The sequence below is a fragment of the Anser anser genome, assembly GCF_964211835.1.
Source record: "Anser anser genome assembly, chromosome: 15".
Lineage (NCBI taxonomy): Eukaryota > Metazoa > Chordata > Aves > Anseriformes > Anatidae > Anser > Anser anser.
In genome coordinates, this window is record NC_139736.1 from 5929988 (window position 1) to 5941213 (window position 11226).

The 11226-nt window shown below is 50.9% G+C and overlaps 1 long non-coding RNA gene across 8 annotated transcripts; it reads right to left on the reverse strand.

Moving 5' to 3' along the window:
* Positions 1-4013: 4013 nt before the first annotated feature.
* Positions 4014-10051, reverse strand: LOC310881959. 8 transcript variants are annotated; one of them, XR_014572719.1, is made up of 5 exons: positions 9268-10051; positions 7799-9167; positions 5856-6723; positions 5573-5696; positions 4014-5300 (listed from the first exon to the last, which is right to left on the reverse strand). It is a non-coding gene; the product is annotated as an uncharacterized lncRNA (long non-coding RNA). The 8 variants fall into 8 exon arrangements; XR_014572720.1 differs by having other exon boundaries at positions 5856-7091; XR_014572722.1 differs by having other exon boundaries at positions 5856-5977; positions 6520-9167.
* Positions 10052-11226: the final 1175 nt, after the last annotated feature.

The window sequence follows — 11226 nt, forward strand, 5'->3', positions numbered from 1 at the left end:
TTGCAAACGCGTCCTCCCAAGGCATCCACCAAAATTAAACAGCACACGCGCTTGCCTGACATCCAGCCTGACATCAATCCTCTCCCCCTGTGCATGGGAGCACCACGGCCGTGGGGCGAGGAGCAGCCCAGGCAGGGCAGAGCCAGCCCCTCGCTGCCCACCGAGCTCGAGCACCTCCTGCCATCCTGCCCAGCCCGGCCACCCCACTGCCACCGCCTTCCCTGCGATCCCAGCTAAATATAAACCCAGGCACACACATGCTGTTATTAAATCTATCCAAACATGTAAGCATGCCTTTCACAAAATCACATGGAGTCTGGCACAAACACTTATCTGCTTACAAAATGACATAAATTGAGTCTGTATACACAAACACATACACTGACGCAGCTGGGGAAACACACTGCTAATATCCAGACAGACAGAGATTTACGCTGATAAGGTTGCGGCCCTGCTCCCTCTCCCACGCACCCTCCCGGGCCAAACCCCCCATCCCGGGACTGATCCCGCTGCTCTGGCTGTGAGTCCCCGCAGTCGGTGCGGTTCAGGCTGCGATCTCACGCAAGCAGAAACCAGGTGCTGAGGCTGCTGACTTGCACGGAATTAAATTGAGGTTCAATTGTCAATTAGGGATGTGTCAAGCTCATATTCCCAGGCTGCCTGAAGCCGAACGAACCGGTGCCAGCGCCGAAGCTCCCTGCAGAGACCTGGCAAAGGATCAGGCCTGGGACCGGCTGGGGACGGGCGCTGAGAGCTCTGCACATGTCGCAGACGTGCCCCAAAGCACCCAGCCTCCGCCATCGGTCCCCCCTGCTGCTGTGAACAATGTGACAACCCTCCTGCGACCCTAGCAGTGTGACTTGGGCAAAGATTTCTGGGTTTGGGGTTTTTCCTCCATGGGAAGGAGTGTGATTTATGCCAATGGGTTATGCTGCATGGGATCAAGGCAATGCTGCATGGGATCAAGGCAATGTTGCATGGGATCAAGGCCATGTTGCATGGGGTCAAGACGATACTGTGCTGCTCCTCCTGCCTCTTTCCCCTCACCAACCACAAGCACAAGCAGGAATCCCCTAAAAAAGCCACCCTGAGCTATGCAGGTAACCAGATTTAAGGACAGCTTTAGTCTGAAGACAGCCCCCCGCAGCCCTTCCCCAGCTGGTTCCCCCTCCAGCTTTTCCCAGATCACGTCTTTGCTTTGCTCAGCCTGCTATCTCTTGACAGTCCATTTTCTCTCTTCTTTAATGTGTTTCTGCCTTCACTTCTGTTGTTTCCGAGTTGCTGTTATTGACAGCAGTCGGCAGCCTCCAGCCCTCTCGTGTCTCTCCTCTGCTCCCCGTGTTTCTCCACCGCCTGCTCTCACTCAATTACCCCCTCGACCCCTGCTCCTTTGCCCTTCGCTTGGATGGCTCCGGCTCTCCACACCCCAACTCCAGGACACCGCCAGCCCCAGGCAGCACCAGCAGACAACCCCGGCGGAGTTTTACTGTGGCTTTGCAGGCAGTCTGGGATCTGGCTGCCATTCTCCCGTGCGAGGAGGTCTCTAATTTTGCACAGGAGGCTTGGGCACGCCATCAAAGCTCAAGCACCAAGCAGACACTGGGCAGACAGACGTTGATCCAGGACCTCCTGCTTCTCATCCAGCACCCTGATTGTCATACAGCACCTACAAGCCTCCGTAACCTGCTGCTCTCTGGTATCAGCAGCTCTCCTGCCTTCAATGCGATGTGTTTCCAGTTTTCTCATCCTCCGTGTCCTCCCACCAAGTGGGAAGTGACTGGGGCAGGTGGGGGTGTCCTGGAGGGCCTGTGGGATTTTGATTCATTCTGTGGCCACACTGGTGCCAAGGAGAAGCCTCCAAGGGAAAATGATTCAATCTGTGCCATTCCTAGCTTGGCACGGGATGCTGTATATGCCGACCTATCCCCAAATGTGTTGTGCACTCTTTGAAAGCCCACGGGACCTTCAGAGGTATAAGGAAACCACCCTGGAGCTCTCCAGCACCCCAAACCCATAGGCTGAAGGCGGGTGCACCTATGGGTACCAAAGGACCTTCAACCTGGAGGCCAGGGCACGGCTGCCCCAGTTACACACACGGTACATACAGAAACTCCCTCTGCACGGAGGGAGAAGCTCCTTAACGGGTAGCCCAGCATTTACAGTAATCAAGAATGATTCAATTGACAGGTTTGTGTGGTGTTTGTTAATTTACTTGAGATTCATTCCTGGGAACAGCTGGCTATATCCCAGCAGGACTGTGACTCTCACTAGCCCACCTGCTGCTAGACAGACGGGCTTTGGGTACAGTTGTAGTTAAAGTTTAGCAGGCAGATATTTCTGGCCATTAAAAATGGAAAACTTCTTCAAAGATTCACGTGCAGAGAAGGTTTTGGAAGCAGAGGCATTGGCTCTGGGCTCTGCTAAATGGCTTCAGTTGGGTTTCCAGGGTCACCAAGGAGCTGAGGGTTTGTTTTGTCACTTGAGCATTGCCGGTTGAATTACCAGGATGAAGGTACATAAGGAAGAATTCATGATGAAATCACTTAATATTCAATTACAGGGTCTGTTCTGGAGACGTTTCACAGGAGTTTGAATTGTAAGGCAATTAGACACCCAACTCCTCCTGAAACTCGGTTGGAATGGACACGTACCTCCCTGCTTTGGAAAACTCTGGCCAATCAATTTATATAACATTAACATTTGTCTTCTTTTAAATTACTCTTGTTCTCTTAAAATACCATTAGATTTTCCTTCTAGTACCCATGTGGAGATGGGCCTTTAAAGTGTATGACAAAGAGACATCTAGAGAGTATTAAAAAAGAAAAAAAAAGAAAGAAAAAAAAAAGCAGAATTACTTCTCAGAAGAATCTTTTAAAAAGCCGTGACTAGGTTTTGTCAAAAGGTACTCAGAGTACAGAGTCCTCCCACACACTCCACTCCAGTGGGTGATACGATGCTCAGAAAGGGCCACTTTGAACCACAGGCCACTGGGCCCTGCCTGGTAGCCCAAGCCTACACGAGGGCTCAGCAAAACCTCATGCGGCTGAGCTTTGTGTCCCCACTGGCCTTGGGGGCTGTCACTGCAGTCCCCTTTGCTGGCTGTGACCTCCACCACCCTCCCCATCACAGCAGAGCGGGTCCCCTCCCACTGCTGAAATCTACTTCTTATTTCCACTTTGTACCTAAAAAAAATAAAATAAAAAATGCCCTGTTCCTCCATCCCCACCCAGAACAAGGGGCAGACGTCACCAAACCGGAGCAAAATGCCTGCAGCCCTTGGGGCAATTCCCTCTGCTGGGCTTTCCTGTCACTAAACTATTGATTGGGAATTGATTAAAGCATCTATTAATCTTTATAAACTATTTATAAATGGAACCTTAGCATAAAGTGTGACCTGTACAGTATTGAAATAGAAATTATACTTAATATGGATTTTTAAGTAAGTTCCGCGTGCAAATGAAACACCACATCGTATCCCCTGAGCGTGGTCGTGGTGTTTCAGCTACAGAATGTGTTGGTCGACGCACACACTTCTGGCTTGGTTTCAGGTCCTCGAAAATGCTATAAGAACACGTAAAAGCTCTGAGGAAGCATCTGCCCTCATGTGCCCTCTGGGCTCTGCTCCCAGCCACAGCAGCACAGCGAAGCCCTGCATCCTGCCCCGGCCCTATTTCTAACCTCAAAGCGATGCTGCTTGCTGGCTAAACCTCAAACAAGGAGCTTGCCACTGTGAGATCTCCGTCGACTCCATTTGTTACCTGGCAGATCCAGGAGGGGTAACCAGCTTGCAATATATTAAACAATTAATCATTTCAGTCGCAGCGCTCTTAATGCTGCAGGCGTTCCCCACTAAACGCGCAGCACAGGTGTGGGTGTCCTGCAGGGGAATCCTGCCTGCAAACTTTGGGGAACAAGGACACGAGCAGAAAGCCAGGCTGGAAGAAGCGTGCCCTCCAGGTTTACAAGGGTTTCCTGCTCATCCCACACCTCCGTGCCCTGTGTGATTCTGTACATTGACCAACAACCCTACAAAGCCCCACTGTGACTGGCACAGCTCAGAGGGAAGTGCTGAGCCGAGCGTGTTTAAGGCAGGGATGCTCTCCACAGGCCATGCAGGGCCCAGCCTGGACTGGCTCGTTTGCGCTAATGAAGACGTGCGTCACCAGCTCCTCGTTCGAAACGAGGATTTTGATGCTCCTCTCTCATCGACTTCTCTCAAGCTCTTGACACCCCTCGCTTTGCAGTGCTTCGGTCCCTATTTCCAGCCCAGGGACAAAGCAATGTGGCAGAGGAGATGCTGCCGATGCATGAGCTGCGACTACAGGGTTTACAACATTTACATAGGGATTTTGCCTGTCCCTTATGGATCACACCTGAAATTGGTTCAGTGAGAAAGGAAGACGGGCTTGTTGCAGTGGATTAGGAGCCAGGGCTCTGCTGCATGTGTCTCCCCCAGGTAATGCTGCATCCAGCAAGGGGATAAAGGTGTCTGGATGGGACGCTGCACAATCTCAGGCAACCAGCTGGACTAACTTTTTGTGCCTCAGATTCCCCGAAAAACAGGATGCTGGGCAGCGCAGGGGAAGCCGAGAGCAGTCGGAAGGACCAGCGGGAGGTTTTGGGGTGCAGGAAGGCTTCGTGCCACATCTCCTTCCCTCATGCTTCAGGAACATCACGGGCTGCTGGTTGTTTTCCAGCCCAAGCAGCCGTAAAGCTGCTTGCACCTCTGGCCCTGACTGTGCGGTTGCGACAGATTTCCCGGTTACGGTAATTTCTAAGTTTTTTTTGGAAGGAGGACCCACGGCGATAACTGCACAACCAGCTCCTGGGTGAGGGCAAGAGAATAACAGCACCCCGGGAGGAGCTGAGGCTCCTGAAAACATCCGCGGCGCACGGATTTGCCCCACATACTGCTTTCCTATTAATAACGCATCAGGCGCTCCTGCTCCACCAGCAGCCTGCCCTGCACACGCCGGAGCTGCTCCGTGCTGGGGAGTGGGGCTCTGCTGTCGTGCGGCCACGAGAAATTCAGAGAAATCCTTCCCCAGGATGGAAACCCTCCAGATTTGCGCTCCGCGGATCCAGGAGCAGGATTCGGCCCCACGACTTCAGCTGGTGTCTCGTGAGCCGTGGGCTGGATGGGAACTGTAATTGGTGCAATTCTACATTTTCAAGGCTATTAGATCCTTGTAGCTCCCCATCATGCTGTGTTTGGAGTAAATAGAGAGTGTTTAGCCAAGCTGAGAGATCCTCTAATGGAACAGACAGTTCTTCCTCTCTTCATCTGCTTGTCCCCACAGCTTTGTTATTTAAAGTCAGGTTAAAAAAAAAAATCAAAATCAAAAAAAAAAAAAAAAATCAGCAGACAGGTTTGGTTTGGAAGCCGGAGGACAGGAAAAGTTAGAGATATTTATTTGACAGGGTCAAGGTTGCTGCTTTTCTTTTCTCTTTCCCCAGGTCCCATAGGTGTTAGACTGAGAGACATTTAATCGAGGGAGTAGCGGTTTCATATCTATAACAAAAATCAAATAATGCAAGATGATTTACTCCCCCTAGCAACCAGGGAGCTTACCCTTAGCAACCAGCCTAGCCTCAGGCAGCGGTGTAATCAGCTTGAAAATATTTCAATTATTGTGTTGATTTTAGTGGATTTGAGAAGCGCTGTGCGGAGAGACCAGGCACATTCTGCCCACGACCTGGAGAGGAAGATATTGATTTAAACAGGTGTCAGAAAGGAAAAGTGGAGTAAATTTAAATGCAATAGGAGAGCGGCACATTGAGTGTGGTTCAGTGTGGGGGTGACATTTTGCTCATCGCCTTGAATGAAAGTGACTCAACTGAACTAGAAATTTCACCTTGAAAATCATCTCCCATCGACACAATCAAGAGAAAGCCGTTCGCCATCTCTGTTCCGTGGGCCGGGGAGGGAGCGGGGGGGCCAGCACCTGGGTTTCCGAGGCTGCTTCGGGGAAAGGAACTATCAGAGGGAGAGAGGATTAGTGTACGCCGTGAGAGAAATGAGCCGAGTGGCGCTGGGGGCAGTGGGGACCCAGGAAGGGAAAGGTCCGTGGAGGGTGGGCGGCGGGAATCAGGCAGAGCTCGGTCCACAGAGTGATGCTGTGCCTGCTCTCGGAGTGAGGATTTGGGTATCAGCACTGGACCAAGCAGCAGGTACTGGACCCCAGACCATGAGCTCTGCATGACACAGGCCAAATCCTATATGCAGGAGCAACAGCACAACCCCATCGAGCAGCGTATCGCCCATAGGTGCTTGGCGTGTCCCTGGCCTCCTTCTGCCTCCACCAAGCAGCTTGTCTGGGCTTGGCACCCTCCAATCTGGCACAAGAGAATCAAACCAGACCCTGGTCTTGGGGTGACCCCTCCATCCCTGCCTGCCCCCTTATATGTAGGATGCCCCCAGCAAAGCCCCAAGCTGCTCCCTCACCCTCTGCTCCTACGTGCCATGCTAATCCCACAGCGCCCACCGCTCGCGTGCCGCTCAACAGAAACGGGTGACACCTTTGTACACACTGCACTGACGAGCTGCTTTCTGATGCAGCGGAAGCCTGTAGACGGTGTACTGATAATAGGGTTTCATCTGCTCCCCGTGACGTGACAAGTGACATGCCGTGTTCTGACGAGCCTCCTTCCAGTAGGGTGACACCGTGCGTGGAGTGTATTAAAGCCCCGCTTCTCAGGGCTGTGACAGTCCGCACACAATGCCTGCGACAGACGGAGTCGTATCAGAGCTGAAATTCCCATCCAGTTCAGGAGGATGTTGCTTCTGACAGTTTGTATGGGGCCACTACTCAACCACAAGCAAGCAGCACGACGATGCTCAGTGCAGGGACCAGCACCAGGCTGAGCTATCCACAGCTGCAGCACCCTGTGCCTTGTCACGGATGCTTCTGATGCACCCTGAGCTCTGCCACCTGCTCAGAGCCACCCTTCCCATCAGAAAGGGAGATGTGCCACTGGCCAAGGCAGCAGCAGAGGCTCTGCAGGGAGCAGAAGGGCTCCTTCCCCACCGGAGCTTCATGGTGGGCCAGGTCACCTTGGTTTTCTTCCTGTTGTTGGAAATTCCTCCTTCCCTATCGAGTGACCAAGGTGAAATACTTTTGGCTGAGGCAGTTCACACTTCTCTGGGTTTGATTTCAAAGTAGCATTTCTAGAGCTTATCACACGCTCTTTACAAATGTATCAGCGCCTGCTCAAAGGCTTGGCAGAGAGGGAGGGATGCCACATCCCTCCTCTGCTTCAGGAGGGCACGAGCCCCACACAGACCTCTGGCAGCAAAGGGCACTGCCTTACCTCTGGTTGCAAAGGGCGTATCTTGACATTGCTAAGCTCACTTGCATGATGTAAGAACAACAACAAAAAATTAGCCTTATTCCTGGATTTTGACCCATTTGGAGACTTCACCATGCCATAAACCAAATCAATTCCTAGGCTGCAGTTGCTGGGACAGGCACCTCCAGCTACTTGGGATTTGGACTGAAGTCATGGTGATCCCACCCCAAACCCACCCAGCTTTGCCTTGCTATAGATGTGCGGTGGCTCACCCAGCGGCCTCAGGGGAAACTGCCACACATTCACCCCAGGGAAAGAGCTGCCCTGGGCACTCATAATGCCCACATGCACATTACAAGTCCCTGCATTAGCTTTATCCCCCAGTAAATTTCTGCTGCCCACGCTCTGTCTGTGTTGGACAGGGAGGGGGCAGGGGTAAAATTCAGATTATTTCTAAGCCCATTTGCTGCCTTGCTCTGAAATATGCAGTCCCTTCCCTGGAACGTACCTTCGGTGTAATCCGCTCTTTACCAGAGTCTGCAGGCGCTCATTCACGCATCCCTCTGCCTTCCCTCGTTATAACCTGTTGCTCGTCAGAAACCTTAGCAGCTTAAACTGGACTGCTTCTTCGCTTGATAACCGTAATCAGGGCTTTAGCAGGCAGCTTTGCAGAATCAGCCTGCCTGTACACCTCCCACTCCCAATTTCCTGATGGATTGCCGATTGCCCAGAGAAAAACACGTGTACCTGCTCACCTGGAGAGCCACAGTCTGCACATTTTGGGGTATCACTGCAAAAAAAGAGGTATTTTGCCAGTGCCATGCAAGCTTTCCCAGGGAATTCCTGGCTTAAATTCACAGAACCTCTGTCCTGGCTTTTTGCCTTGTTAGTATCTGTGAAGTTATTAATAATCAATTGCCAAATCAGAGTAGGTAAACACACAGGGGCATCTCCTGCCATTGATTTTCAGGTAGGACACCCCTCTGAAATCAATGGAGAGCTTTGCTTAAAAACCAATGGCACGATAAGGGCTACATTTCTTAAACAGAAGGAAGCCACAAATCCAATATGAGTTTATCTACCAGCTCAGTCTCCCGAACTTTATGTTTCTATCTTCTCAATCCCCTTCTCCTGTAGTACAATCCAAGCAGCTCCTGTTGACTTCTCATCAAAAATAAAGCCCGATTTTCTATTGCTGCTCTTTAAAGGGAATTAGGCAGTTGTTGTTATCATCCACTTTGAGACACAGACCTGGAGGTGCAGGTTATTCTCTGCCTTTTGGCTTAGGACTGATATGTTGGGCAGTCAGTCGGTATGAGTTACAGATCAATTCACACAATTTTGGAAACTTTTTCCTCTTGAATTTTAAAGGCTTCTGTTTGGTAATGGTTGTATTAAGCCAGTATTTGTAATTGAAATAAGAAACTGAAATAGGAAATGCATCATCCAGCTAAACTACATTTACCGCTCAATGCCAACACTTTAAACTGCAAAAGCTGTCCCAAATCGTAAAGCCCCCCTCAGCTATCCAGCAGCTTAGGGATCAGGCACTGATTTCACTCTGGACCCCATCCAAAGCCTCTGGAAGTCAGTGGGTAGCTTTTCTTGACCTAGCAGATGCCAGAGAGCCGCTCCAAGGCTCTTTCCTGGGTTACCTTCAGCACACAGCACTGCCTTTTGCTGGCCGCTTTCCTTACGCTGCCGTGTGTGATGACAGCTTTCTTCGTGTCTGAATTATCGTTCACATTTTTGGCTTGATGCACAGTATCATAATCCCTTCTTTTTCTTTTTTTTTTTTTCAAACTTCCCAATCAGCCATAAAGTTGGAGACCCATTCCTCAACGCAGCAGCATCTCTGCTCCAGAGGCTGCCAGCTCCTGCAACCCATTGCAAACACTGCGCTTAAAATCAGCTGTGCAACAGAAGCTTGTACAGTGGGAGCAGACCTCTGAGTACAACACCAAGAATTTCACTTACAGAATTCAGGAGAGGTGACATCAGTCCTTCCCGCGGATGCTTGCCTCTGCTGCAGTGCTGTGCAGGGAAGAGCCAAGCAAGTCAGCGTAGGCATCTGCACCGAGCTCAGCCACCAGCCACAAACATCTTTTGGCACATGGAAAAAACAAAAACAAAAAACGCCACCACCAACAACTTTATCCCCTTAGCTGAGTTGCAGCATTTTCAGACTGGAAGCTGAGCCCCAGGTGAGTTTATTCTCCACCTGAACTCCTAGTTGTGTTCACGGGCTGCACCTGGAGGGGAAAACAGGCTGGGAGCTGATACCGACCTGCTGCCTTCATCCTGCTGCCTTCATCCTGCCCTTCCACCACGTCTTCGCAGCCAGTGTCTCCATGCCAGCTAGGTTCAGCTAGCTCAGGTGTGCTCACGTGCATTAGACCCACATTTCCTTTCCTGGGAATAAATTTTGTGGCAGCAGTGTTGCAGGATCCACTCAAGCTGGGTGCTAAAGGTGATCTGCCCCATCTCTTCCTCTCCGGGAGAAGGTCTGCACGCAGAGCAGGGGGATCTTTCATCTCTAACGTGGAGATAGCACAGGAGCAGCTTCTTCCCCTGCGCTCCCTCCCTTCCCCAAGTGGAGAGGTAGCCTTAAGGGAAAGAAAAACAAGGAAACCACAAGCTGGAGTCCTGGGCGCGGCCAAAGGAAGCCGGTGGAAATGTTCCAGCCAGGAAATAAATCCAGCCAAGCCATAAAACGCTTCACTCAGACACCTTCCCCGACACCACCGTGGGCTCCCGCAATACATCCCACACTGCCAGGCTCGCCACATATAAACCCGAGGCAAGTGACCACAAGCATAAAAAAGAGTTATGCTTTGCTGTGGTGCGACTTGGATTTCAGGCACTCCAGCACTGCCAGGAGGAACAGGGTTTGTCCATGGTTCTGTAGGAAGAGGTTTTGACCAGCAAAATGCCAGTGTTACACCCATGGGGAAGTGGTCGCTATGTAGTGAAAGGAGCCCAGGGGAACTTTTGCAGAGGTGGACCTGGAGAGCTGGTCCTTCACCAGGTACAGACCCATTCCTCGCCCATGACCTTGCTCTCGAGTCATGGGTACACCGTGTCTCACATGTCTGGAGGTTTGGCTGTTGGGTAACCCCAGCCACACTCTCCCTGGACTTTCTAGTTGCTCTCTTCTTTATTGCTTAGCCCAGGTTTTCTCCCTGACTTCCCACCGAGTCTAGGTGTGTTTCCTACGATGCACAAGGAAGCTTGGCCAAATCTACCTTGACCTCTGTGGTTTACGGGTGGCAAAGGGGTCTTCTCATCATTTCCCACTGCCCTAATCCACCCAAGGGAACCTTCCCTGGCAGTACCTGTGAGCCTCTGGAAAGCCAGAAGTGTTCTGTGTAAACTCCAAGTCACTTTCTAAATAAATAAAAATTAAAAAATATATATTAAAAAAATTAACCCCCTCTCCAGGGTTCAAATGATAAATGCACCCATAAAGGACCTCTCTCCAGATCTGTGCACACAATATATCTCCCCTCTTCGCTCGGTAGCTGCAGCAAGGGATGAAAGCTGAGCTTGAGCAGAGTGATGACCTTACAAAATCCAAAACAAGAGCAGTTTCTCAGTTATGTTTCACCAGCAGACCTTTCCAAATAACTGATACATCTTAGACCACTCTCGTACACACCCAAAGCTGCTCAGAAATAAGCTCTCGCTGCCTTTTTGCTACAGACACATCGCCACTTCAGAACACAAAAATAAAACACCCAAAGCTTCAGAAACGCTTATTGCAAATAATCTCAGGCAGCTCCCCAGCCAGAAGAAAGGCAGTGCGATGTTTATCAGAAAACTGGGTTGATATCTAGGACCTTTAGCACCTCCAGATGAAAGCAATCGCTCCACAAAGACCAGCGAGCCTTCGGTAGGAAGGTATTTGCCTTCACCACAGCACAGCCCCGGCTCGGT